The following is a 24,558-nucleotide window of genomic DNA, read 5'->3' as shown; positions in this document are numbered from 1 at the left end:
TTTCCTTCTCCCTTCCTGATCTCTCTCTAGCCCCTTTTTCTCTAAACTCACTTACTGGACAGAGAACGGAAGCCTTGGTTTATTTTCTTATTCTTCTTCACCTCTTATTGGTTGTTCTAACTACTGTTGCTTCTCTGTAGTTTTGTTCTTACTTTTCTGTGTCATTTGTATTCTGCCCTCAAGAGTATCCACTCCCTATGTTTTCTTATTGACAGGAATCGGAACTCACTCGGAACTACTCAGTGTACCTGAAAACCTGTTATATTCTTTGACTTGAGCTAACTCAACTCGAACCCAAAAAACTATGCTACGTCAGAACTTGTGTTGTCTTTTGAACGCTGTAATTTCATTCACATGAACCGGTGCTTCAGTTAAACTTCCGCTGCTGCGAAGTTCGGAACGTTTTCTGTGGTAGAAAATATGGAACAGTCTTACTTGGGGTTGTTGGCTGCTTCCAATCTCTAATTCTCCTCAGAATTCTCGCGACGCGTATCTTCTTTTCCCTGACTAAACGCGACGCGTTGAAGGTACCTCCTACTCCTCTCACGGTTCAGGTGAAGTGCGCAGCTCTCCGCGCACCTCACCGGTATCACGCAATTCTGCCCGATCAACTAGAGCGCTAACCCGTTTCGGATTATGGAACGCTCTGCCGCCATGTTGCATTCGACCTCGCACCAAATGCTGTTTGCACAGTCTTGACAACACAGCCACCATCATTCCTTTCTTGACATGTGACCTCTTGGTTGGGGACCTGACACCCCCACCCCAACAGTGTAAGTACGACTCGAACCCTCACCCGCGTATGCAAGGAGCGTACCCCCACCCCAACAGTGTAAGTACGACCCGTACCCCCACCCGCGTATGCAAGGAGCGTACCCCCACCCCAACAGTGTAAGTACGACTCGAACCCTCACCCGCGTATGCAAGGAGCGTACCCCCACCCCAACAGTGTAAGTACGACCCGTACCCCCACCCGCGTATGCAAGGAGCGTACCCCCCATGCCAACAGTGTAAGTACGACCCGTAGCCACACCCTATATGCATGGAGCGTACCCCCACCCCAACAGTGTAAGTACGACCCGTACCCCCACCCGCGTATGCAAGGAGCGTACCCCCCATGCCAACAGTGTAAGTACGACCCGTAGCCACACCCTATATGCATGGAGCGTACCCCCACCCCAACAGTGTAAGTACGACCCGTACCCCCACCCGCGTATGCAAGGAGCGTACCCCCCATGCCAACAGTGTAAGTACGACCCGTAGCCACACCCTATATGCATGGAGCGTACCCCCCATGCCAACAGTGTAAGTACGACTCGAACCCTCACCCGCGGACGTACGGACCGTACCCCCACCCCCACCAGTGTAAGTACGACTCCTGGACTCACGGACCGTACCACCACCACACCAGTGTGAGTACGACTCGAACCCTCACCTCGAATGCATGGAGTGCACCCACACCGTGTATGTCCCAAGCGTACATGTCCAGAAATTGGAGGTGTGTGTGCAGAGTCCTCCCAGCAGTGCCCAGAGACAGGAGGGGTGTGTGCAGAGTCCTCCCAGCAGTGTCCAGACCCAGGAGGGGTGGGTGCAGAGACCTCCCAGCAGTGCCCTGAGACAGGAGGGGTGGGTGCAGAGACCTCCCAGCAGTGCCCTGAGACAGGAGGGGTGGGTGGTGAGTCCTCCCAGCAGTGCCCAGAGACAGGAGGGGTGGGTGCAGAGTCCTCCCAGCAGTGTCCACACCCAGGAGGGGTGTAACACATGTGTGTGATGCCACAATTACCCACATCCATACTGCCTACAAGGGAACATGTCCCCATGAACTCATGTCAACTGACTCCACACACAAGTACAGTGATCACCAAGGATGCCACGATTGTTGCAGGTGGAGACATGGCCATGCATGCATGGCCAAAGTAGAAGGGCTCCGTCACACACACAGCTCATGTACACACAGCTCTGCGCTAAACATTGGGAACACCCTGCAGGGAAGAAACTGGGTACACAGAGGAAGGAATACACCCTGGGACAATTGAACCATGCAGTAACTGCTGACATGACCTAAGGAAGTTAGCCAACACCTTGTGATGGCACACAGATCCTAGGGTGGCCCCAAAGAGCAGAACACTACTACAAATCCCACACACCCAAAGCCTTAAACACCACCCAAAACAATGTAGCAGCCCCACCAACACCAATACCACCATAGCAGGAGTGTGATAATGAAAAAAAAAATAAGCTTTATTCAGCATGAGCACAATGTCCGTGGATCAAAGGCAGTTCAAAGTCAACAAAGGCCATAGGGCAGTCAATGATTCCCAGCTGCATGGGGGACACAGTGGGATGTGTGTCCCCTACCTTGCCTGCACAGTCAAATGCCATCGTCTTCCATACTGGTGAGGGCATCAGGGGGGGGGGAAGCAACAGGCACCGCAGGGACATCAGGGCAAAGGGGCGGCGTTGTGGGTGCAGGGATGGAGGACTCAACCACAGGGGGTGTGTCATGGCCAAAGGCGGAGGCCAGGATGGCACTACACACCTTAGCAAGGTCCTCCAGGGAGTCCCCTGCACCCGAAGTGACCTCAGGCCCCAAGGAGGGGGGGGGTTCAGAGGGATGGGTTGCAGCGCCACCGGGGGAGGGTGGAGACAGGGGGGGAGACTCAACCACCCTGACCGAGGACTTCCTTGACCGCTTGCGTGGTGGCGTAACTGTGGGGCTCAGGGACAGAGCGGCCATGAAGGAGTCCTTGGGGGAGATGTGGCCAGGAGAGCTGAGGGGAGGGGATTTGGAGGGAGTGGATTGTGTGGAATGCGGACTCCCACTCTGGCTGCGTGTCACACGTTTGCCCCCCGACCCAGTGGGTGTGCCTATCTCACCCTGTGTGTGCGTGTCAGGAGGAGTGCGGTGGACATTCCCTGCTGGTGTGGTGCCTGTGTCTGTTGTGGTGGGTGCATGCCGACGTCTGGGTGTACGTGGGACAGGCATGGAAGTGGGAAGTGTGGATGGGGCAGGGGTAGGTGGGGGGAGGTCGCGCTGCAGGAGACCCACTGCTGCAGTCAGTGTGGAGTCTAGGGACCTCAGCAAGTTGCGTTGGTCAGCCTGCAAAGAATGAATGCCCTCCAAGAATGCCTCGATGTTGGTGAGGGTTTTCCCGTGGGAATGGAGGACATTCAGGATCGCAGCCTGACCAACCTGCATTTGCCGCTGGATATCCATAGACTCAGCATTGGCGGCAGCAGTGGAGACAGGGGCAGGGGGTGCGGTGCCTGGCAGGAAGGAGACATGCGGTGACCGGGCACGCTGGGAAGGGACACGAGCAAGTGGGAGGCGGTTGGTGGGAACTGAGGGGGCGGTGGCAGGTGTTGTTCCACTGTCAGCTGCTGGTGCAGCCTCCGCCAACTCTGAGACATCCTCCTCGGACCTGTCAGCTTCGTAGTCTGATGTGCCAGTCGACAGGTCCTCGGCCACACTATCCTCCGCCTCTGTCCCACTCGATGTGCCAGCCCCGATGTCACGGCTGCCACTGGTGCTCGGTCCCTCCGCCTGGTCCGTGTCCATGTCTCCCTCTGTGTCCCCCGACGATGCTGTGGGCAGGGTGGAGAGACAGAAATTAATCAGACACCTGTACACATCTGTCACATGAGTCCAATCTACATAGTCAACATTGCATAGCCTGAAGAGGCAGATCCCTAACATCTGCAAAACAAGGTACCGATGTAGGGCATGAAACACAGTTGGTTGAGCCACCATGCCACTGAAATACCATGGAGAGCATGAGACAATAGCTGATGACAGGAAACGGAGTCTGACATAGCACCCAGGCCCTGGGGACAATCCTGCACTGCCTCTGCACCACACAGCGTTTGTGAAAATACCTATGACCAGGGACAATATCCATGAACTTGAGACACATGCTGCATAGGTAATGCTGCAAACATGCCCAACATAACTCGGTCACTGCACCTTGCGTGTGTGTCCAGTAACATCACACACTGTCCAGACCCAGCAATTAGGAATCAGGATTTGACACATAGGCATTGCCCGCCCCAAGCAACCCCCACACGATGCTAATTGCTGAGACACAGGTGGCACCAACATCTCATAGTCTGGGTGATAAACACAGTGGCAGGCAAAAGGCAAGATTGGACGCAAAACAGCAAAGGTGCGCCTGTACAAATAATGAGGTACCAGTGCCCATCCTCAGATGAGTATAACAAGACACACAGGCACTGGCAACTGTGAGTATGAAGAGGGACAATCAGGTCAGGCTGCACAGTGGACACCTGTACATAATAGCACGTCTATATACATGGTGACAGGGGACAATGGCACAGAGCACAACCTACGCTGTAGACAGTGAGAGTGTCCACGTTGATGATGACACAAACAACACTGAGGATAAGGTGCCCCAGGGGACAGTATTGGGCACGCAACTACATGCTACTGAATGGGAATGACTGCTACACACGTCACCATCCCTGCACTATGCGTAGCGCACACTCATGCACATCATGTCACAGGCCACTACATAGGACATGCGCACTGTAAGGCATGACACATGAGAGACCAACTCCCATGTCTGGAGCCAGCATCAGTGCCAACTGACATGGAACCCACATGCAGTGAACTTGACAGTTCACAGGCAAGGTCCCACAACCTGTTACCCACCACCACCACCCATGATGCTACAGTCATTGTTCTCGTGGACAAAGCGCCAGCCTACATTACCTTGTGAAGGAGTGACTACACACAGACCAGGGAACACATTGCAAGGAGGGGAAGGGTGGCAGGGGCGCAGCGCTACACTGGGGCAAACTGGATGGGCACAGCACCTTTAAACCCTGCCAGTGAATTAATGCCACTGTGCCCTTACAAATGCCGGTGACACACAACAAACGCACATGTACCTACCCCCTTCCGCCTGCTGCATCGCCTGTAAGCGCCTCTCCAGGTCTGGAAAGACCACCGGCAGCACACGCCTGTGGAGGTGGGTCAGACGGCGGCGGCCGCGGTTCTTGTGGCTCTCAGGTGAGTCCCCCAGCAGGAGCCGTGCAATCCTCCGCGTCCAGCACCGGATATCCTGCCAGCGTTTCCTCACCTGGGACAGGCTCCGCCTCCGACCATCCACACGCCTCACGGCACTGACGGCGGTCAGCCAGATCTGCTCCTTGGCAGTGGCGCCTACCTGTGAGGAAGTACAAGTGACACCACATCAATACACCAGCCACATGTCACAGAGAGACATATGTGAACATAATAGCTGGTTACTACATGGCATGTAATGCAGCCAACGCATTGCACCTCTGTCATAGGGACATCATCCTCTGGTGAGGGAAAAGGCAGTACGTGCCATAGTGGGTACTCAGGTGGAATGATGGCAATGTCACAATCAATGATCAAGGCTCACACTGTGCATCACACCCACACCTCCTGTCTCAGGGCACTGCTGGGAGGACTCTGCACACACACCTCCTGTCTCAGGGCACTGCTGGGAGGACTCTGCACACACCCCTCCTGTCTCAGGGCACTGCTGGGAGGACTCTGCACACACACCTCCTGTCTCAGGGCACTGCTGGGAGGACTCTGCACACACCCCTCCTGTCTCAGGGCACTGCTGGGAGGACTCTGCACACACCCCTCCTGTCTCAGGGCACTGCTGGGAGACATCAGGCACCCCCCCCCTGGTACCTCCCCGACAGTACATGGTATGTGTGTCACACCGGGACACAATGCCTGAAGACACAGTCACAACATAGGGACAGTCTGTGGCAGTGGCCTATGCACTCACCTGATACCCTGGTCGCCCATACAGCATGGGGTACTGTGGGAGGATCACATCCAGCAGAGCCATGTTCTCCTCCAGGGTGAATGGCTGTGTCCTCTCCACAGCCCTTGACATGGTTCCAGGGAATCAGTAGCAGCAGCTTGGTCGACAAATGCAAAGATGTGCAGGCAAGTAATCCCTCATGGGACCTGGCTGCCTTATATGTGGCCTTCTGCCCAGTCTCATGCACAGGAGTACAGAGTGATTGGTCACTCACATTTGCATCCTATGTTTCCACCAATCCCTTCAAACCTAGCAGTCTGTGGGTTCTCTATCGGTTTCATTCTCCTGCATGATGTCAGCCCCACAAACACATTGCAACAAAGTAGAAGAATTCCAACTGACTTCTGCTGTGCACCTTCCAGAACAAAATCGAAATTTGAACCTGGTCGCCATGACAACCAGCATGCATGTAGGCCTTAATACTTGTCCCCTATGTAATTAGGAGAATCACACACAGGTACGGTGCGTTTCCGGGCCCTAGGGCACCCCAAATGCATGGCAACGGCCCGTACATGCATGCCTACGTTCAAAATCACTATGGGTCTGCACGCGTATGCGTACACGTAGTGGTACGGACCGTACACACGCATGTACGCTCACTATCACCATGGGTCTGCACGCGTATGCGTACACGTAGTGGTACGGACCGTACAAATGCCTGTACGCTCACTATCACTATGGTTCTGCACGCGTATGCGTACTCGTTGTGGTACGGACCGTACAAATGCCTGTACGCTCACTATCACTATGGGTCTGTGTACCCGTAGTGATAGTGAGCGTACATGCGAGTGTACGGTCCGTACCACTACGTGTACGCATACGCGTGCAGACCCATAGTGATAGTGAGCGTACATGCGAGTGTACGGTCCGTACCACTACGTGTACGCATACGCGTGCAGACCCATAGTGATAGTGAGCGTAGATGCGAGTGTACGGTCCGTACCACTACGTGTACGCATACGCGTGCAGACCCATAGTGATAGTGAGCGTAGATGCGAGTGTACGGTCCGTACCACTACGTGTACGCATACGCGTGCAGACCCATAGTGATAGTGAGCGTACATGCGAGTGTACGGCCCTCTCACTATGGTTCTGCACGCGTATGCGTACTCGTTGTGGTACGGACCGTACAAATGCCTGTACGCTCGCCATCACGATGGGTACACATACGGCAGCACTCCCACAGTGATTGGGGAACATACACAGGCCCTCTTAGCAGCAGTACGCCGGTTTGTACACATCACTGTGGTGATAGTCGACACACAGGTAGGAATAGGGCGGACATACTTGTCCATGGATGGACATACTTGTCCAGGAATGGACATCAAGGCATCGTCTGTGCATTACTACATGTGTGGGGCACAGGTGTGACAGGCTGTGATGTGGAACATGCCTCCTGAGTGGAGGAGGCACCAGATGTATGATGAGATGTGTACAGGTGTACTGTGTGAGGGTGCAATGTGTGCCAGGCATGCCCTTGACTCCTTTGACATGTGTGCATGTCGTACTGCGCACTTGGGGTGAGCGTCACTGGCATGGCACGGACACCAACACACGGAAGTGTCCCATGATGCCCGGTACAGGGGTCATGACACCTGACTTGTCACTACCCACAGTGCACAATGTGACTATGTCATTTATGTGTCCGGGATTTACATCAGGTTGATGTTGTAGCACCCTCAAAAGCTGCAGCCGTTGCAGCAACCAACATGTGTCTGTGTGTAGATTGTCATTGCACACTGTTCCGCACACCATGCCACATGTGGTATCGGATGTGAGGTGCACATGTATGCATGGGACACGGAGTAGCGTGACAAGGCCATGTCAGCATCCTCACAAGGAATGTGTGGTGAGTCATGACATGTGCACCTTCATGGCAAGGTGTGTGGGCAGGCCTAGTGTAATGTCATGTGACCTGTGGCTCCGGTGTTCCGCTACCAGTCTCTACAATCGGCATCCTACTTCTGCTGATGTGTGGGTGTATGTCACTTCTGTCTTGCGTCGGGCTGTTCACTTGCACTGGGACACAGCTATTCCCATGGCGTGGCATGGGGAGGTTCTCAATCTCCGTGTGTAGCTGGGTCTTGGAAGGAGTGTCACCTTGCATCCATACGTGTCCTGGGCATGTAGCACATATGTGACTCCCTATGTAGCATGTGTGTATTGCCAGATTTACATGTGCTCAGTAGACATGAGTTGTTGTCGTAGTGCACTCACTTTTCCTTGTCACTTCCAAATTACTGCAGAGCGCCGCCTGTTGCCCGAATAATTCCAGACTTGGCTGCCATGCAGGAGAATGACAGGATCCGGCTCTACCGCTTCACCCAACCGTTGATTCTGGAGCTGACAGCGAGACTGGCACCACACCTGCAACCGCAGCACAGGTATCCTACGGCACTGACACCCCAGCTGAAGGTAATGGCTGCCCTACATTTTCTAGCCACGGGTACCTTCCAAAATACCATAGCTCATGTTGGTGGCATGTCCCAGAGCATGTTCAGCGGTGTGCTGCATGATTTCTTGGAGGCCATGTTGATTCACCTGGATGACTTCATAAAGTTCCCAACCCCTGAACAGATGACAGAGGTCAAGCGTGGATTCTATGCCCTGGGAGGGATGCCCCATGTCATTGGGTCCATAGATGGGACACATGTAGGTTTGGTACCACCACACGCACGGGAGGTGGCGTACCGGAATCGGAAGCACTACCACTCCATCAATGCCCTTGTGGTGTGTCTGTCCAACATGGTGATTTCACATGTCTGTGCTCGTTTTCCAGGATCAGCACACGATGCCTACATCATGAGGCGTAGCGGGATGCCTGATATGATGATGCAGCTGCGCAACGAACGGGCATGTGTTGTTGGTGGGTACAGTCTGTCTGTCCTGTATTCTGTATAGCCTACCAGCACGACCGCTTCGCCAGTTCTAACGATATCCATGTGCTTTCCATGTAGGGGACGCTGGCTATCCCAACATGCCTTGGCTGCTGACACCTCTCCGCAACCCCATCACGCCGGCCCAGCTCCGCTACAACACCGCCCATGGCCGGACAAGGCGTGTGATAGAGAGGACGTTTGGCATGCTGAAGAGCCGATTCCGGTGCCTCCACAAGACCGGCGGCGCACTCCCATATGCCCCGGCGAAGGTTTGCAAGATCTTCATGGTCTGCTGCATGCTGCACAACATGGCAGTTGAAAGAGCTGTGCCACTCATCCTGAATCAACATGACGAGGACCATCCACCCGTGGAGGACGAAGGGCTTGGCAATGGGGCTAGTGATGTGGAGGATGTGGAGCCGCAAGAGGACATCCGGACTCGGCTCATACGCGACTTCTTTGCTTAGTGGTGAGTACCAGTGTCTTGAGTGTGCACGCCTTGGTCCCCGTGTGGCATGCGTTGTGATGTGTGTCTCCACCTGCATGTATGGCACGTGAGTCAGAGGTGTGTGTGGGTGTGTCACTGGAGTGATGGTGGCAGTGATGGCAGTATTTCCCCACTCATAATTGTGACCTAGCATGTTGTCATCCTAACATGTGTCGAGTACATGCACATGCAAGTGGCTGTGCTTTTTGTGGCTGACTTCTTGTGTGTCTCTCTTCCCCAGGTACCTGCGCATGCCATCTGCTGGTTGCATTGTTGTGGCACTGCTATTCCTCATGGACATGGCATCGTGGGCTGACTCAGCGTTACAGGCACGGACACGTTTGGAAGTCTCCATGGGGTAAGGGATGCATCAGGGGTGTATTGGGTGTGGCAGTTGTTCACGATGTGTGCACACTGCCCCGGTCGGGGTTTGGTTCCTCTGCAGACATGGGGCATCCCCATGGGACACGACATGCAGCTGGGTACACCAGAATAGATGTGCTGCCTGGTTGTCAGTCATCAGTGATGGGATAGTGGATTGTGATGATGCCATCAATGTGTGTGACACTGCCCTCGGACACATACGGTTAACAATTGCTTGACATGGCGTGGGACTTCCACATCAGCGGATCTGTGGTGTATGTTAGGCTCTCCGTGTGCAGCTGTGGGTATTTAGCTGTTGGCCGACGCTTGTGTGCCAGTACCATGGCTATCACGCATTTGTGCTGCAGAAGGGGGGTGCCAGTGTTGGACCCACATGTTACTCCACATGAAGTGTTCATGTGTACTTCAAGTTGCCTCTGCAATCCCGAATACATGACTAATAAAGGTGTCCCTATGCCTCCAAGGTGCCTCTTCTCAGTCAATGCTGGTGTGTTGGCACGGTGCATCCAGCATGTCTGGCATGGTATCCTCTGATTGTGGCTATGTGCCAATGTGTCGACTGGCGAGATGCAAGCTGTGTGTGTTGGCTGACACTGTGTATTGGGCATGATGTCCATGACTGCGTGGGTATTGTGACATGTGCCATCCCCATGCATCCAACGTTGGACAGGCCCCCATTCTCTGCATCCACCGGACTCAAGCTTGCAGGACATGGTTCTGCCACCTGTCTACACATACCTGGGTGCCCCCCAGGACACTGGCCAGGATCCCTGACCTCTGCGCATGACTGTTGCTGTACTGAGTGTGTGTGTCAGCACGGTTGTTCGGCCACCCCCTCAGCTGGTTGTGCCCATCACGGGTGTGTATGGTGCTCCATGTCTGTCTTGCCTAATAGACTGTGACCCATGTGTCCTGTGCCAGACTCAGGCCCCAGGGTGTGGATGGTTGAAGAGAACAGATAACTCAGGCATGTTTCGACTTTACAAGACACATGTTAGGTAATAATGCTACCAGCAGGCATCTACTCTTAGTAGTGTGATTTATTATGGGGGTGGGGGGGGGGGACAAAGTGAGGTGCTTTCCGGGATTATGGAATCCAAAGTTCAGTAGGGGAGTTGGTGTCCTTGCCATTGGAAATCCTCAGAGTCCATGCCACAGTCTTTGTCAACATTGGTCAGCCAGTGACCAGCAGGGCCATGTGGCAGAGAATGTCTCTTGATGCTGTGATGCTGTTGCTCCAGTGGGCCAGGTGCCAGGCCAGGTGTCCTGGGAGATGGTGATGTAGCAGCCACCCTCACGGTGCTTTCCGTGGACGACCCGGCCTCCTGCGGGGAACATCACCAGCAGGCCGTGACGACGTCTGGGATGCTCCGTCGGATGTTTCCTCCTCCTCCTGATCCCTCCCTGTGGGTGGTGATGTTCTCCGCCTTCTGGCACAGGGAGGGTCGGCCATGGTGTCGGCCATCCGACGGAGTTCAGCGTGAATCCCCTGGGACGCCGTCACTTGCTCAGCCTGTCTGTCCTCCATCCTCCGTTGGTGTACCAGTAGACAGGCTATTAGCTCCGCATGTTGCTGGGCCTGCTGGGTCTTGATCCCCTCGAGGACGGACACAACCTGGGCCATGCCCGTGGTGTCCTGCCGGTATGAGTCCAGGATGTTACGGACATGGGAATATACCGGATCCCCAGCCAACTGGTCAGGCTCGCGCCTCCGCCGTCCTCCACTCCCACCACCCCTGCCCACTTGCGCCTGGCCTGCACTTGTGGGCACATCGGGTCTCCGGGACCCCTGAGGGGTGGCATTTGCGTTGTCGCCTGCCTCCTCCTGGGTGCCCGGGACACCGTGTCCCTCCTGGCGAGCCTGGCTGCATTGTGGTGTTGGGGCAGGAATCCTGGGTGTCTCCTGGGATGTGGCAGGAGTGGGGGTGGTGGTTGGCACGGTTGTACCTGACGCAGGTGCTGCAGGTGGTTGGACACCAGAGGGGCCAGGTCGGTCGAGGTCGTCCGCAGAGTGGTGAGAGTGGTCGCTGCCGGTGGGATCGGTCTCCTGCAGATCCGGGTCCTGTGAGTGTTCCCCCCCAGTGTTGGGGGGTGCAGCACGACGTTGACCTGTGTGTGAGAGAGACAATGTTAATTTTGGTCCATGAAACATCCATGTTTCATCAGTTTCAAAGTTGGCACTTTTCCTCTTGGAATTAGGATCTGTCTTGCATTCCACTCACAGTGCACTTGTGCATGGGTGTGTCCCTTGGGCACCACTTTGGCCCCTTTCACTATGTGTGGCACAGTCTTACTTGCTGCGTCAAGTGTGACTGCAGTCAGCAGTGGAGTGTGCAGGTGTGGCGAGCCATGCATTTGCGCCTTCCTTGTAGCACTGTACATGTGCACATGGAGTGGATCCACACACTTATACGATGCAGGTGGCTATCCTTGTGCTCGTGTACAGGTTGTGACATGGCCCTGCGTTTGGCCCTGATGAAGAGGGGGGGTTCTTGCACTGGCCACCCATGTCTACATGCACGCGGTCCACCTGCTTACGAGCAGACATTCCCACACACCAAAGGACTAATTTGCTCTCCCTGTGTCTCCCTCCTTCTCTGTCCCCCTCTCCCTCCCTCTCTGTCCCCCTCTCCCTCCCTCTGTGTGACAGCCTCCTCCCTCTGTCCGTCTCCCTCCCTCTCTGTCCCCCTCTCCCTCCTTCTCTGTCCCCCTTTCCCTCCCTCTGTGTGTCCCCCTCTGTCACCTCGGCCCAGCTTCCTGGGCACAGACTGTTAGCAGATCTTTGAGTGGCCCTTGGCTTGTTGATGTGAGTTTGTTTCTGCTCTCCAGGCACCCATTTGGTGTGATGTGTGTCTGTGCGCTGCTGCTGTGGTGGTGTGTGCTGCCACTCTTTCACAATGTTGGCTGTTCATTAGCTGCCGTCATGTGCAAACCAGTGCCTTCACCCCCATGTGTTGATGCAAGGCGTCCGCCATTTGCTGGCAAGTCATTCCTGTGTTGGGACACAGTGTTTGTCTGGCTGTGACCTAGGCCATATGGGCAGAGGGCATTGTTGTCTGCTTTGGAGTCGCACTATGTGATTGTTGGTGCCCAGCCTCCCGCCATCCGGGTTACCGTGTCATGTGTTGTTGTCTTCTGTGGCCTGTGACTTGACATTGTCCAGCTGGGTGCATGGGGCATGGTGGCAGCAGTGGCATGTGCCTGCTCATGGAGTGTGGTTGAGTCATGCGATGGCTTGTGGTAGTTGCGTGCCTGTTAGTAGTTTTGGTTGTGGTTGCAGTTCCCCCCATGTGAGGTGCGTTGTTTGTGTACTCACCCGGGTCTCGGAGTCCTTCTAATCCTTCGACTGCCTCCACCGGCAGTATGGCCATCACCCTCTCCTCCCAGGGATGGTACTGTACGGGTCTGCGGGAGGGCCCTCCTCCGGTGGCGTTGGCATGGTCGAGTTCCTCCTGCCTCTTGGCTCTGACCCTCCTCCGCAGATCGTACCACCTGTTCTGGCAATCCTGCTTGGTCCTCCTGGTGTCCGCAACGGCATTCACAGCATCGACGATGGTCTGCCACATGGCTGTTTTGGCAGCCTGGCTGGTGTTTCTGACCAATGTTCCAAAGATCTGTGGCTCGACTCTGAGGATTTGATCCACAAGGACCTCCAACTCTCGGTGACTGAACTTTGGATTCTTGGTAGTGGGCATGGTGAGGGGTGTGGGTGGGGATGGTGTGGGTGCGGGTGGTGTGTGGATGTTGGGGGGGGGTGTGGATGGTTGTGTGTGTGTGTGAATGTGATGAGAGGGTGTTTGTGAGGGTGGTTGTGTAAAGGTGTGCAAGTGTAAGGTGTGGTGTAGCTTGTAGTGTGGTTCTGTGGTGTCTGGCAGCAGTGAGTCTGTTGCAAAGGCTCATGGTTTGTGTGTGTGGGCCCTTTTTATTGGTCCATGGGTGGGTGTGGCAGTGTTTGAAGTTTGGGTGGGTGTGTTATAAGGAGTGGTGGTGTATTGGGCCTCTGTTTGTTTTTGGCAGTTGCAGGTCAGTGATTGTGTTATTTTAGTGGTTGTTGGCCATGTTTCGTGGCTTTGTGCCTTTCGAATGGTGTATTCTTGTGTAGTTTTGTTTTGTCCTGGTTGTGTACGTGCGTTTTGAGCATGTGTACGGTGTGTACATGGGCCATTTGGTTGTACGGTGCTGTCCTTGTATGTGACTTGGTACGAGTCGTACATGCGGTGGTGATGTTGGGGCCTGGGGTGCGCTCCGTACTTAGGAGGTTGTGTTGGGGGTAGGACCGGAACCTACTGGGGTGTACATAGACGGTGATACGACACGTACTGGGGTGGGGGGGTGTACATTGATGGTGGTACGACACGTACTGGGGTGGGGGTACGACTCGAACGTACTGGGGTATCGGTAGACGGGGGGTACGACACGTACTGGGGTGGGGGGGTGTACATTGACGGTGGTACGACACGTACTGGGGTGGGGGGGTGTACATTGACGGTGGTACGACACGTACTGGGGTGGGGGTACGACTCGAACGTACTGGGGTATCGGTAGACGGGGGGTACGACACGTACTGGGGTGGGGGGGTGTACATTGACGGTGGTACGACACGTACTGGGGTGGGGGGGTGTACATTGACGGTGGTACGACACGTACTGGGGTGGGGGGTGTACATTGACGGTGGTACGACACGTACTGGGGTGGGGGGGTGTACATTGACGGTGGTACGACACGTACTGGGGTGGGGGGTGTACATTGACGGTGGTACGACACGTACTGGGGTGGGGGGGTGTACATTGACGGTGGTACGACACGTACTGGGGTGGGGGTACGACTCGAACGTACTGGGGTATCGGTAGACGGGGGGTACGACACGTACTGGGGTGGGGGGGTGTACATTGACGGTGGTACGACACGTACTGGGGTGGGGGGGTGTACATTGACGGTGGTACGACACGTACTGGGGTGGGGGGGTGTACATTGACGGTGGTACGACACGTACTGGGGTGGGGGTACGACTCGAACGTACTGGGGTATCGGTAGACGGGGGGTACGACACGTACTGGGGTGGGGGGGTGTACATTGACGGTGGTACGACACGTACTGGGGTGGGGGGGTGTACATTGACGGTGGTACGACACGTACTGGGGTGGGGGGTGTACATTGACGGTGGTACGACACGTACTGGGGTGGGGGGGTGTACATTGACGGTGGTACGACACGTACTGGGGTGGGGGGTGTACATTGACGGTGGTACGACACGTACTGGGGTGGGGGGGTGTACATTGACGGTGGTACGACACGTACTGGGGTGGGGGTACGACTCGAACGTACTGGGGTATCGGTAGACGGGGGGTACGACACGTACTGGGGTGGGGGGGTGTACATTGACGGTGGTACGACACGTACTGGGGTGGGGGGTGTACATTGACGGTGGTACGACACGTACTGGGGTGGGGGGGTGTACATTGACGGTGGTACGACACGTACTGGGGTGGGGGGGTGTACATTGACGGTGGTACGACACGTACTGGGGTGGGGGGGTGTACATTGACGGTGGTACGACACGTACTGGGGTGGGGGGGTGTACATTGACGGTGGTACGACACGTACTGGGGTGGGGGTACGACTCGAACGTACTGGGGTATCGGTAGACGGGGGGTACGACACGTACTGGGGTGGGGGGGTGTACATTGACGGTGGTACGACACGTACTGGGGTGGGGGGGTGTACATTGACGGTGGTACGACACGTACTGGGGTGGGGGTACGACTCGAACGTACTGGGGTATCGGTAGACGGGGGGTACGACACGTACTGGGGTGGGGGGGTGTACATTGACGGTGGTACGACACGTACTGGGGTGGGGGGGTGTACATTGACGGTGGTACGACACGTACTGGGGTGGGGGGGTGTACATTGACGGTGGTACGACACGTACTGGGGTGGGGGTACGACTGGAATGTACTGGGGTGTCGGTAGACGGGGGATTTGACACGTACTGGGGTGGGGGTACGACTGGAACGTACTGGGGTGGGGGTACACGGGGGGTACGACACGTACTGGGGTGGGGGTTGGACTGGAACGTACTGGGGTGTACCTAGACGGGTGGGGGTATACATACACGGGGGGTACGTGTCGGACGTACGGGGGCTGGGGGGGGTGTTGGGCGCGTATGCGGGCACATGTCTCCATGGTTGCTATGGATGTTCGGTGCGGACGGTGTTTTTTTCCATACGGTTGTAGGCTCGGACGCACGGGATGGATCGTGATTCCTCGGTCGGACTTGGCTTTTCACGTTTGTAAGGTAAATCGTCCGAGGACGTGTCGGACACATTTTCCGACCGGAGGACGTGTGGGGAATGATTCCCAGTGCGGTTCGTATGGACTTTTTACCATGCGAATCGTGATTGCGAGTTCGTACGGCACTTGTTCGATTCGTACGGTAAAAAGACCCGATACGAGTCGCACGGGGACATTTTTTGCCGGATCGTGATCGGCACCTAAGACTATAAAAATAGTGCTTCTAGAATGGGAAACGTAAATTACCACGCAGTGCCTTTACAACGCAAGCTGAACAACGACTGTGTCTTCACTACGCGTTACTTTACTACACTAATCTTTACAGCAACTTGCAATAGGGAACGCCTTGTTAGACTGGTGTGGAATTTAATGTCGAACATTTTTCCTACAGTTCCACAGACTGGAGTTGGAATAGTAAATTATACTTTGACAAGTCCAGCACTTTCCTTAAGGCAAGTCGTTGTAACAACTTGTGTATTAAAGAAACGCATGGTAACGATGCCGTCGTTCAGACTGCATTAAGGCACTTGTGGTAAATGCTTGCATGGTTCTGTCATACAACCTTCTGGAATACAGAATTATGGAAAAGGTTTTAGGTAGGGTGAAGAGAACCATATGGGGGGCTCTTCCTAGAAAGTGTTCCAAATGATCAGACCCACACTTAAGCTCTCAATATTGGGAACAATTCAAGACCAGAATGGCCTGAGGGCTAAGGGTGTACCAGTTAGGATGTTGCCCCTTGGCAAGTTGAACTGTACCACTTTGTAGGGCTCATTATCTGTGACTGTGAGACACACCCCTGCCCCTCGAGGATTTTAGAGACAGTAGCGTCTGGCAGGGAACAATGGTGGAGGGGTTTTGGGTTGTCGGGGGAACTCTAAAAAAATACCACTTACCGCATCTGGCGATTCCGTCATTCCTCTGCTTCTCGGACGACGGTGGCAAGTCGTGGAACCAGGAAGCGCCCAGGCCCCCCATAGCCAATCACAACGCTGCAATGCAGCATTGTGGTTGACTCCCCATAACCAATCACAATGCTGCAATGCAGCATGGTGATTGGTCTGAGTGCTGAAGATCGGTGCTCAGATGGGGACTGGGGGCCTGGGCATGTTCCTTACCAGGTTGTGTAATGCAGCCTGCTTTCTGAAAATGCCACGTGCGCACGTCTGCTCCAGCCGGCCAAGCAGTCATGGGCACTCGGAGTGTGAAGACCACTCCTCCCCCTGTGCCACAAGCCCCGCCCTAACCAATCCCCAAACCTGCTAGAAATAAAATAACAATTACGTAATTATCATTTTATATTTCCTGCTCAAAGAGCCATGGGGCAACGCTCCCTGGTTAGAGACATCTTTAACTGCAGTGACTTGTATCTCAGTGTAGATTCATCATCCTTCCCTTGCACCCTAACTGCCCCTCCCCGGCCCTGTCTATGTGCCTGGCACAGCCCTTGATTAGAATTACCCTCTATGCTCACGCTGATCCCTTAGGTGGGCAGGTCTTTGCCCCCAAAAACTGCTGCAAGTATTAAACTGTTCAATAATAATCTCTTAGTTTACTTTACCCACCAGCTTCTTTTGACTGCTTTGCCAGTTGACATTTCCAGAAGTGTGGCAGAACAGAACCTCTTGTTATTTTTGTGGTGTATTGACTTGTGTGCATCTAGGCCCTTCTTTCTATTGGCCCTTTGACGATGCAACCATAACAGCCCTGTTGCTCCTCTGGACCATGTGTTCTTCCCCTGTCGGGCTCTTAGCTTCTTAATCCACGCTTGTTGTGCCCCCTGAGACTTCCAACCCCCAAACTATACATCCGGAAAAGTTACAGGGCGAGCCCTGATCTCGCATCATGACTGCCGTATCCTACTTCCCCATATGGAGGCAAAGTGAATCCTCCTGCGGGGTCTTTCTTGCTAGCGCCTAAGGCCAATGGCCCTGCCTTGACCTCCCATTCTGTCCTTTCTCCAAGTTGCACCTAGTGGGAATTTCAATGTGTTACTATCCATATACTTTACCTTGATGCTGCAACTCTGGTAAGAATGAGCACCGTATTGACTCTTTCTTAAACACGCCGCTTATGTTGCCTCTGCCGCTATTCTCCGCCATCTTGGCTGATTTTAATGCTTGCTTATATTCAGACACCGATGCTGTAGCCGATCTGCTCACACTGGGCCCGATTCACAGAGCTAACTTAAGACAAAATCCTAAACTTACTATCATTTTGGTATTCTCAGAAGGCACTTACTCATTTTGGTATTCACAGAAGGCACTTACTCTTTTCGGTATTCACAGAAGTTAGGAGTCCTAACTTTAGGACTCCTAAATGCCTTCTGTGAATACCGAAAGTCTTGAAGTTAGGATTTTTCTCAGGTTAGGAGTAGTAAAGTTAGGACTCCTAACTTTAGGACTCCTAAATGCCTTCTGTGATTACCGAAAGTCTTAAAGTTAGGATTAGTCTCAGTTTAGGAGTAGTAAAGTTAGGACTCCTAACTTTAGGACTCCTAAATGCCTTCTTTGAATACCGAAAGTCTTAAAGTTGGGATTTTTCTCAGTTTAGGAGTCCTAAAGTTAGGAGTCCTACCTTTACTACTCCTAAATTGAGGAAAATCCTAACTTTAAGACTTTCTGTATTCACAGAAGGCATTTAGGAGTCCTAAAGTTAGGAGTCCTAACTTCTGTGAATACCGAAATGAGTAAGTGCCTTCTGTGAATACCAAAATGGTAGTAAGTTTAGGATTTTGTCTTAAGTTAGTTCTGTGAATCGGGCCCACAAGGTTTAGCTTTCTGGGGTCTCGATTGCTGCCTCCATTGAAACGACCCCACACTAGACACCATATTCTAGCATTCCACAGGAATGCCAACATCTCATCAGGATCAGTCAGTCCCTGCATCTGCTCTGATCATTTCTTTATACTTTTCTCTCCAACCAAAGCTTCATTCCCTACCAAAACCAACCTCCTTCTATCCCAAAAGAAGCTTGTGTGTTGTCAGTACTGAGCAGCTACAACCTTTACTAGTTCTTTTACTTCATCAATGACATTGTATATGGCCCGAAACATCTTCATGTAGACTCTCTGATCATCAATCGCATGAAGCACCTTGTGTTCTCAAGACCTAAAGTATCTGAAGCAAAAGTGCAGCTGTTGGAAGTTGAAATGGAAGAAAAATATGGCAGAACCCTCTATTCAAAAGAAAAATTAGCACAAATGTTTGCAGAATTTAACAAAATATGATCGAAAAGGTGGAGAAAAAAAAACCACCCTAAAATCATACTTTGAAAGTAGCAATCAGGCCATAAAAATTACCTGAGAGAGGAGAAGTGCCCAGTCACATGCCATATTCACCAAAATGCAATACAGTGGTAAATGTATGTCCAGGGCCACTCAAACGATGCAATTATGCGGCCATGGTGTTATTACCATAATTATGGATTTGCCACATAATTTATCATCTGATACATAATCAACAGATTTTGACCCAAAAAATGTTTGTTGCTCAATGGTTTAAAAGTTACTAAACACCCAGCAACGGTGAGCAGTCTAAATATCGAAACTTTAATTTCGACCTACAATAATATCGAGTCTAGAATATCGAAGGGACAGAATATCGATGTCAAGAATATCGATGGACAGAATATCGACCCTAAGGTAAGTAATATCGATTTTTTTTATATCGATGTTAGTAATATCGAAGTTAGTAATATCGATATGAAATATATCGATGTTACTAATATCGATGTCACTAATATCGATATGTATAATATTTCTATGTATTTTATTTTGTATTTAATATGTATATGTTAATTATTTTATGTTAAGTGTTCTACTGGTTTTAAAATATATGTATACAATTTTTATATGTTAATAATGTTTTTTTAAAGTTCATTTTGTGTTTTAGTACCGTAGCGGGTTGTGGATTTATAGGGGAATAGGGTGGGAAGTAATTTAATTATATGAATTTAATTATACATTTTTGGGAATTATAAATTAATTTTAAATAATTTTTGCGTTTAAATTCTGTAGCGGATTGTGGGTTTATAGGGGAACAGGGTGGGAAGTAATTTAATTATATGAAATTAATTATAAATATTTAGGAATTATAAATTCATTTTAAATAATTTGTGCGTTTAAATTCTGTAGCGGGTTGTGGGTTTATAGGGGAATAGGGTGGGAAGTAATTTATGTTTAAAACGTTTTTATTGAGACAAAACAAACCATGGGGGAGGGGGACAGGAGGCAGGATACGTGGAATACAGTCAAAGAAGAAGGGATGCATCTCCAGAGGGTTGGCAATAGGTGAAGCGTTGGCTCAGAGGGAAGAACACAGTAAATGAACGCTAGAATTACAAGCTGTGGAATCCCACGCGCGTATCCGACACCCAAAAGCAGAGCAATAAAACCCCCCCCAATCAACCCCTCAACAGAACACAGTCCCCCCCCTCCCATCCCCCATCCTCCCAGTACAAAAACAACAACACTCCCCCCTCCCCCCGTCCTATGGTCCCGCAGCAAAGTAGCCCTAACCAGGAAGCCCCGCACAGCCCCCCCCCCCCCCGCCGGGGGTCCCCATCTCACATGTAAGCTAGTCCGCCGGGGTCACCGGCGGCCGCAGCCTGAGAAGCCTAAGATACCTCGGGCAGGTGAGCTCCCGGAATTCAGTGGACAGCAGCGCTAGAAAGGGTTGCCATAGCTCCTCAAATTGGTCTATCTCCCCCGCAACCGTAAGCGACAGCTTCTCCATCCCCAGCACATGCCAGAGTCTGTGCAACCAACCGGTGATGGAGGGGGCGGTGGATGTGCGCCAGTGGATCAGAATGTTCTGAACCGCAGACCCCAGCGCTATCGCAATCTGCCTACCCCTGCGGGACTTCAGTGGGTACATTAGGTCATTGGGGAGGCCCAGCAGGACATACGCCGGGAGGCGCGGCAGCTCTATGCCAAAGTGCTCATCCACCTCGTCCAGAACTTCCTTCCAGTAGGCGGTCAGCACTGGGCAATCCCATAGGATGTGTGTAAGGGTACCTTCCTGCCCGCAGCTCCGCCAGCACCCCTTGTCAGTGTGTCTATGCATTTCATACAGTCTCTCCGGGGTGTAGTACCAGTATGTGGACACTTTAGTGAAGGTTTCCGTAAGGCCCGTGTGGTATGCAGAGTGCCGCGCCCGATACGCAATTTTGTCCCATTCCTTGTGGCTGAGTGTCCTACCCAATTCCCTGTGCCAACGCTCCCTCCCCGGATTGTAGTAGTGAAACGGCGGGGGTTGTAGGTGTTTGTACAGATCAGTGATCAGTTTAGCGTCGGAGGTCCGAGTAGCCAACCACCGCTCATACGGTGTAATTGGACGGGCAGCGGCGGCACGCACCTGAGGCTGGAGGGCCCAATGCCGAACTTGCATGTAGCGCAATCTGTCCAGCTCCGTCAGGCCGAACTCCTGGCGGAGTTGCTGAAAAGGAACCACTCCTTCCGGGCCATAGATCTGGAAGAGTGCCCTGCAGCCCGCCTGCACCCAGTGGGAGAAAACCCCCGGCTCCATCCCAGGGGAGAAGTCCGGGTTGCCCGCAATGGGCGTGAGCGGCGAAGGGAAGGTGGTAAGGCCCCGGGCCTCACAGACCGCGTCCCACACACGCAGGGGGACCCGCGTAACAAAGGAAGCGTAAAGATTAGCGGGGCGGTGCGCGCGGCGCAGGAATGGAACCTCTTGTAAGGTGCGGCCCGCCACTGCCTGGTCTTGGAAGAGCCAATGTTTGTCGGACTCCCACCTGCTCCACTCCACCAGATAGCGGAGCTGTGCCGCCTGAAAGTACTTACGGAGGTCCGGAATGCCGAGACCCCCCGCTTCCGGAGCAAGCGTGGAGAGGACCCTCTTCATGCGTGGCCTGCGGCCCTGCCAGACAAAGCGGGAGATGTCAGCCTGCATTTGTCGTATCCAGCCCACCGGGGGTTGGAGTGGAAGGGCCCGGAAAAGATATAGTATCTGGGGCAGCACCGTCATTTTGACCGCCGCGATTCGCCCCAGCCAGGACAGCAGGCCCTTGTTCCAGCGGCCAAGCTCGTCCTTGATCTTCCTGCTGAGGGAGGCATAATTGGCCGTAACCATCTCCGACAGTGTAGGCGCCAGCAGAATCCCCAGATACGGCACCGTGGACGAGGACCACTGCATGGGGAAGAGCCGTTGAAGATCCCTCCTGGTTTCCGCAGCCAGGGACACGTCCAGCGCCATCGACTTGCTCATATTCATTTTGAAGCCGGCCACCCCCGCGAAGGCGTCCAACTCTCGGAGGCAAGTAGGCAGCGACCTCCTAGGGTCGTCCAAAGTCAGCAGGACATCGTCCGCATAGAGACTGACGGTGTGGACGTACTGGCCCATCCGGACCCCGACAGCATCCGGATTGTCACGAATCCTCTGAGCAAACGGCTCCATGTAGAGGGCAAACAGGAGCGGCGAGAGAGGGCAGCCCTGCCGCGTGCCGCGCTCGATGGCAAAGCTACCAGAGCTACACCCGTTTACCCGCACCGACGCTGAAGGATGCTTATAGCAATTAAATACCATGGTGCGGAACTTATCGCCGATTCCCAGTTTCTTAAGGACCCGCTCAAGATACGGCCAGTGAACTCTGTCGAAGGCCTTCTCTGCATCAACGGACAACAACATCCGCTCCCCCGAGATCCTTGAGGCCTTCTCCAGAACATGTGTCACCCTCTTGGTGTTGTCAACCGTCTGTCTACCGGGCACAAAACCAGCCTGGTCCGCCTCCACCAGGTCGGGGAGGTGTGGACCCAGCCTGGCTGCGAGAATCCCCGTGTACAACTTGAGGTCGACATTTAGGAGAGAGATGGGCCGGTATGAGCCGCAAAGGGCCCGGTCCTTCCCAGGCTTCGGGGTTACCGCGACCGTCGCCCTCAGGAGATCCGGAGGGATGGCTCCCGGTGCGGAGAAAGAGTTAAACAGCCGCGTAAGGACAGGGGCCACGGCCGTGCAAAAAGTCTTGTAGAATAGCGACGTGAACCCGTCCGGGCCCGGGGCCTTGCCATGTTTCAGCCGCGCAATAGCTGAAATCACTTCCTCCACATGGATGTCCCGCTCCAGGTGGTCAGCCTGAGCCGGGTCCAGTACCGGGAGGGTCACCGACTCCAAATAGCTATCGGTCTCCCGTGGCGGGGAGGGCTCCTCAGCATACAACGCCTCGTAGAAGCCGCGGAAAGACTCCGCTACCTCCGCGTCCCCGGAGACAACCCCCCCGTCCGCGCCCACCAATTCTTTCACGACGCTGCGCTGTTGCGCGACCCGGAGCCGGTGTGCTAGGAGCTTGCCACATCTGTCCCCCCCAGTGTAGTAGGCATGTTTCAAACGTAAGGCGGCGTACTCCGCCCTATCAAGATCCAGAGCCGAGAGGAGCTTCCTCGCTGCCTTCAACTGCCTCCAGACCCTCGGCGCTCCCGTACGGCGGTGGACCTGCTCAAGCTCCCGAACTTGAGCCGTCAACTCATCCCTCTTCAGTTGTCGCTCCTTATTCTCGGCTGCAGAGATAGAGATGAATTCCCCCCGTAGGACGGCCTTCAATGCCGCCCACTGTGTCGCCTGCGAGGTGTCAGTGTTGCTATTGTGAGTGAGATAGTCCTGTATGACCTCCCCGATGCGTTGCACCACCGATTTTTTGTGTAGAAGTGTGTCCCGGAGGCGCCACACCCCCCGAGAGGGGGAGGCCGCCGGCCACTGGAAAACGCCGATAACTGGAGAGTGGTCAGACAGGGTCAGGACCCCGATGTCCGCCGCCGTGGCAGCGGCACGCATCGGTCCACTCACCAGGAGGTAGTCCAGCCGTGAGTAAGTGCGGTGTGCGTGCGAGAAGAAAGAGTAGTCCCTATCCGTGGGGTGCAGGGAGCGCCAGAGATCATGCAAGTCCATGTCCGCAATTCGGGCCTTCCCAGCCTGGGACAGTTCCCCCGTCTGCGGGAAGCGCTGCGCCGATCTGTCCATCCCAGAGTCAAAGACAATGTTGAGGTCTCCGCCCAAGATAACGTGTCGGTCCGGGGAAGCAGTGACATCCACCAGCGCGGAGTCTAGGAAGCGCTCCTGGTGCTCGTTTGGGCTATAAACGGAGCCAACCGTAAATGCTATGCCTCCCAGGCTCATGCGATACGCAAGGAGCCTCCCCTTCTGTTCAGCACACTTATGCAACACCTCCCCCCGAAAGGAGCTCGCTAGGAGAATGGCTACCCCTGCCGTCTTGTTCGCTGCCGAGGAAAAGAACTGGGTGGGGAACTTAGCAGAGCGCATCCTGTGGCAGTCTCGGGGCAATAAGTGTGTCTCCTGCAAAAGGCAAATGTCCGCCTGCGTCCCCTCCAGCAACGACAGGATCGCCCTGCGCTTCACCGGGTTATTCAGACCCTGAACATTAAGGGTCACTACCTTTAGGCCCGGCATTCCTCGCAGGGATCGGGAGCGCCATGCAATGGGTAGGGAATCAGCGGGTGGGGCGCGCGGGGCCGCAGCGCGGGACAAGCCAAGACAAAGCGGGCAAAGACAACATCGGACGGGACCTTCCCAACCCCAAAACAACCCCCTCCCCCACCCAAAACACAACCTTGGCAACTAGCCATCCCCAAACTCAAACACCCCATAGTCTCAGTCAAGCCCCAAAACGGGCAAGTCCGTAGAAAATAGCAAAGTGGACGTCCAGCCACTCACCTC

The sequence above is a fragment of the Triturus cristatus genome, chromosome 1_1 (assembly GCF_964204655.1).
Source record: "Triturus cristatus chromosome 1_1, aTriCri1.1, whole genome shotgun sequence".
Lineage (NCBI taxonomy): Eukaryota > Metazoa > Chordata > Amphibia > Caudata > Salamandridae > Triturus > Triturus cristatus.
The sequence above is the reverse complement of the archived record's forward strand: the minus strand, read 5'-3'. Positions refer to the sequence as shown.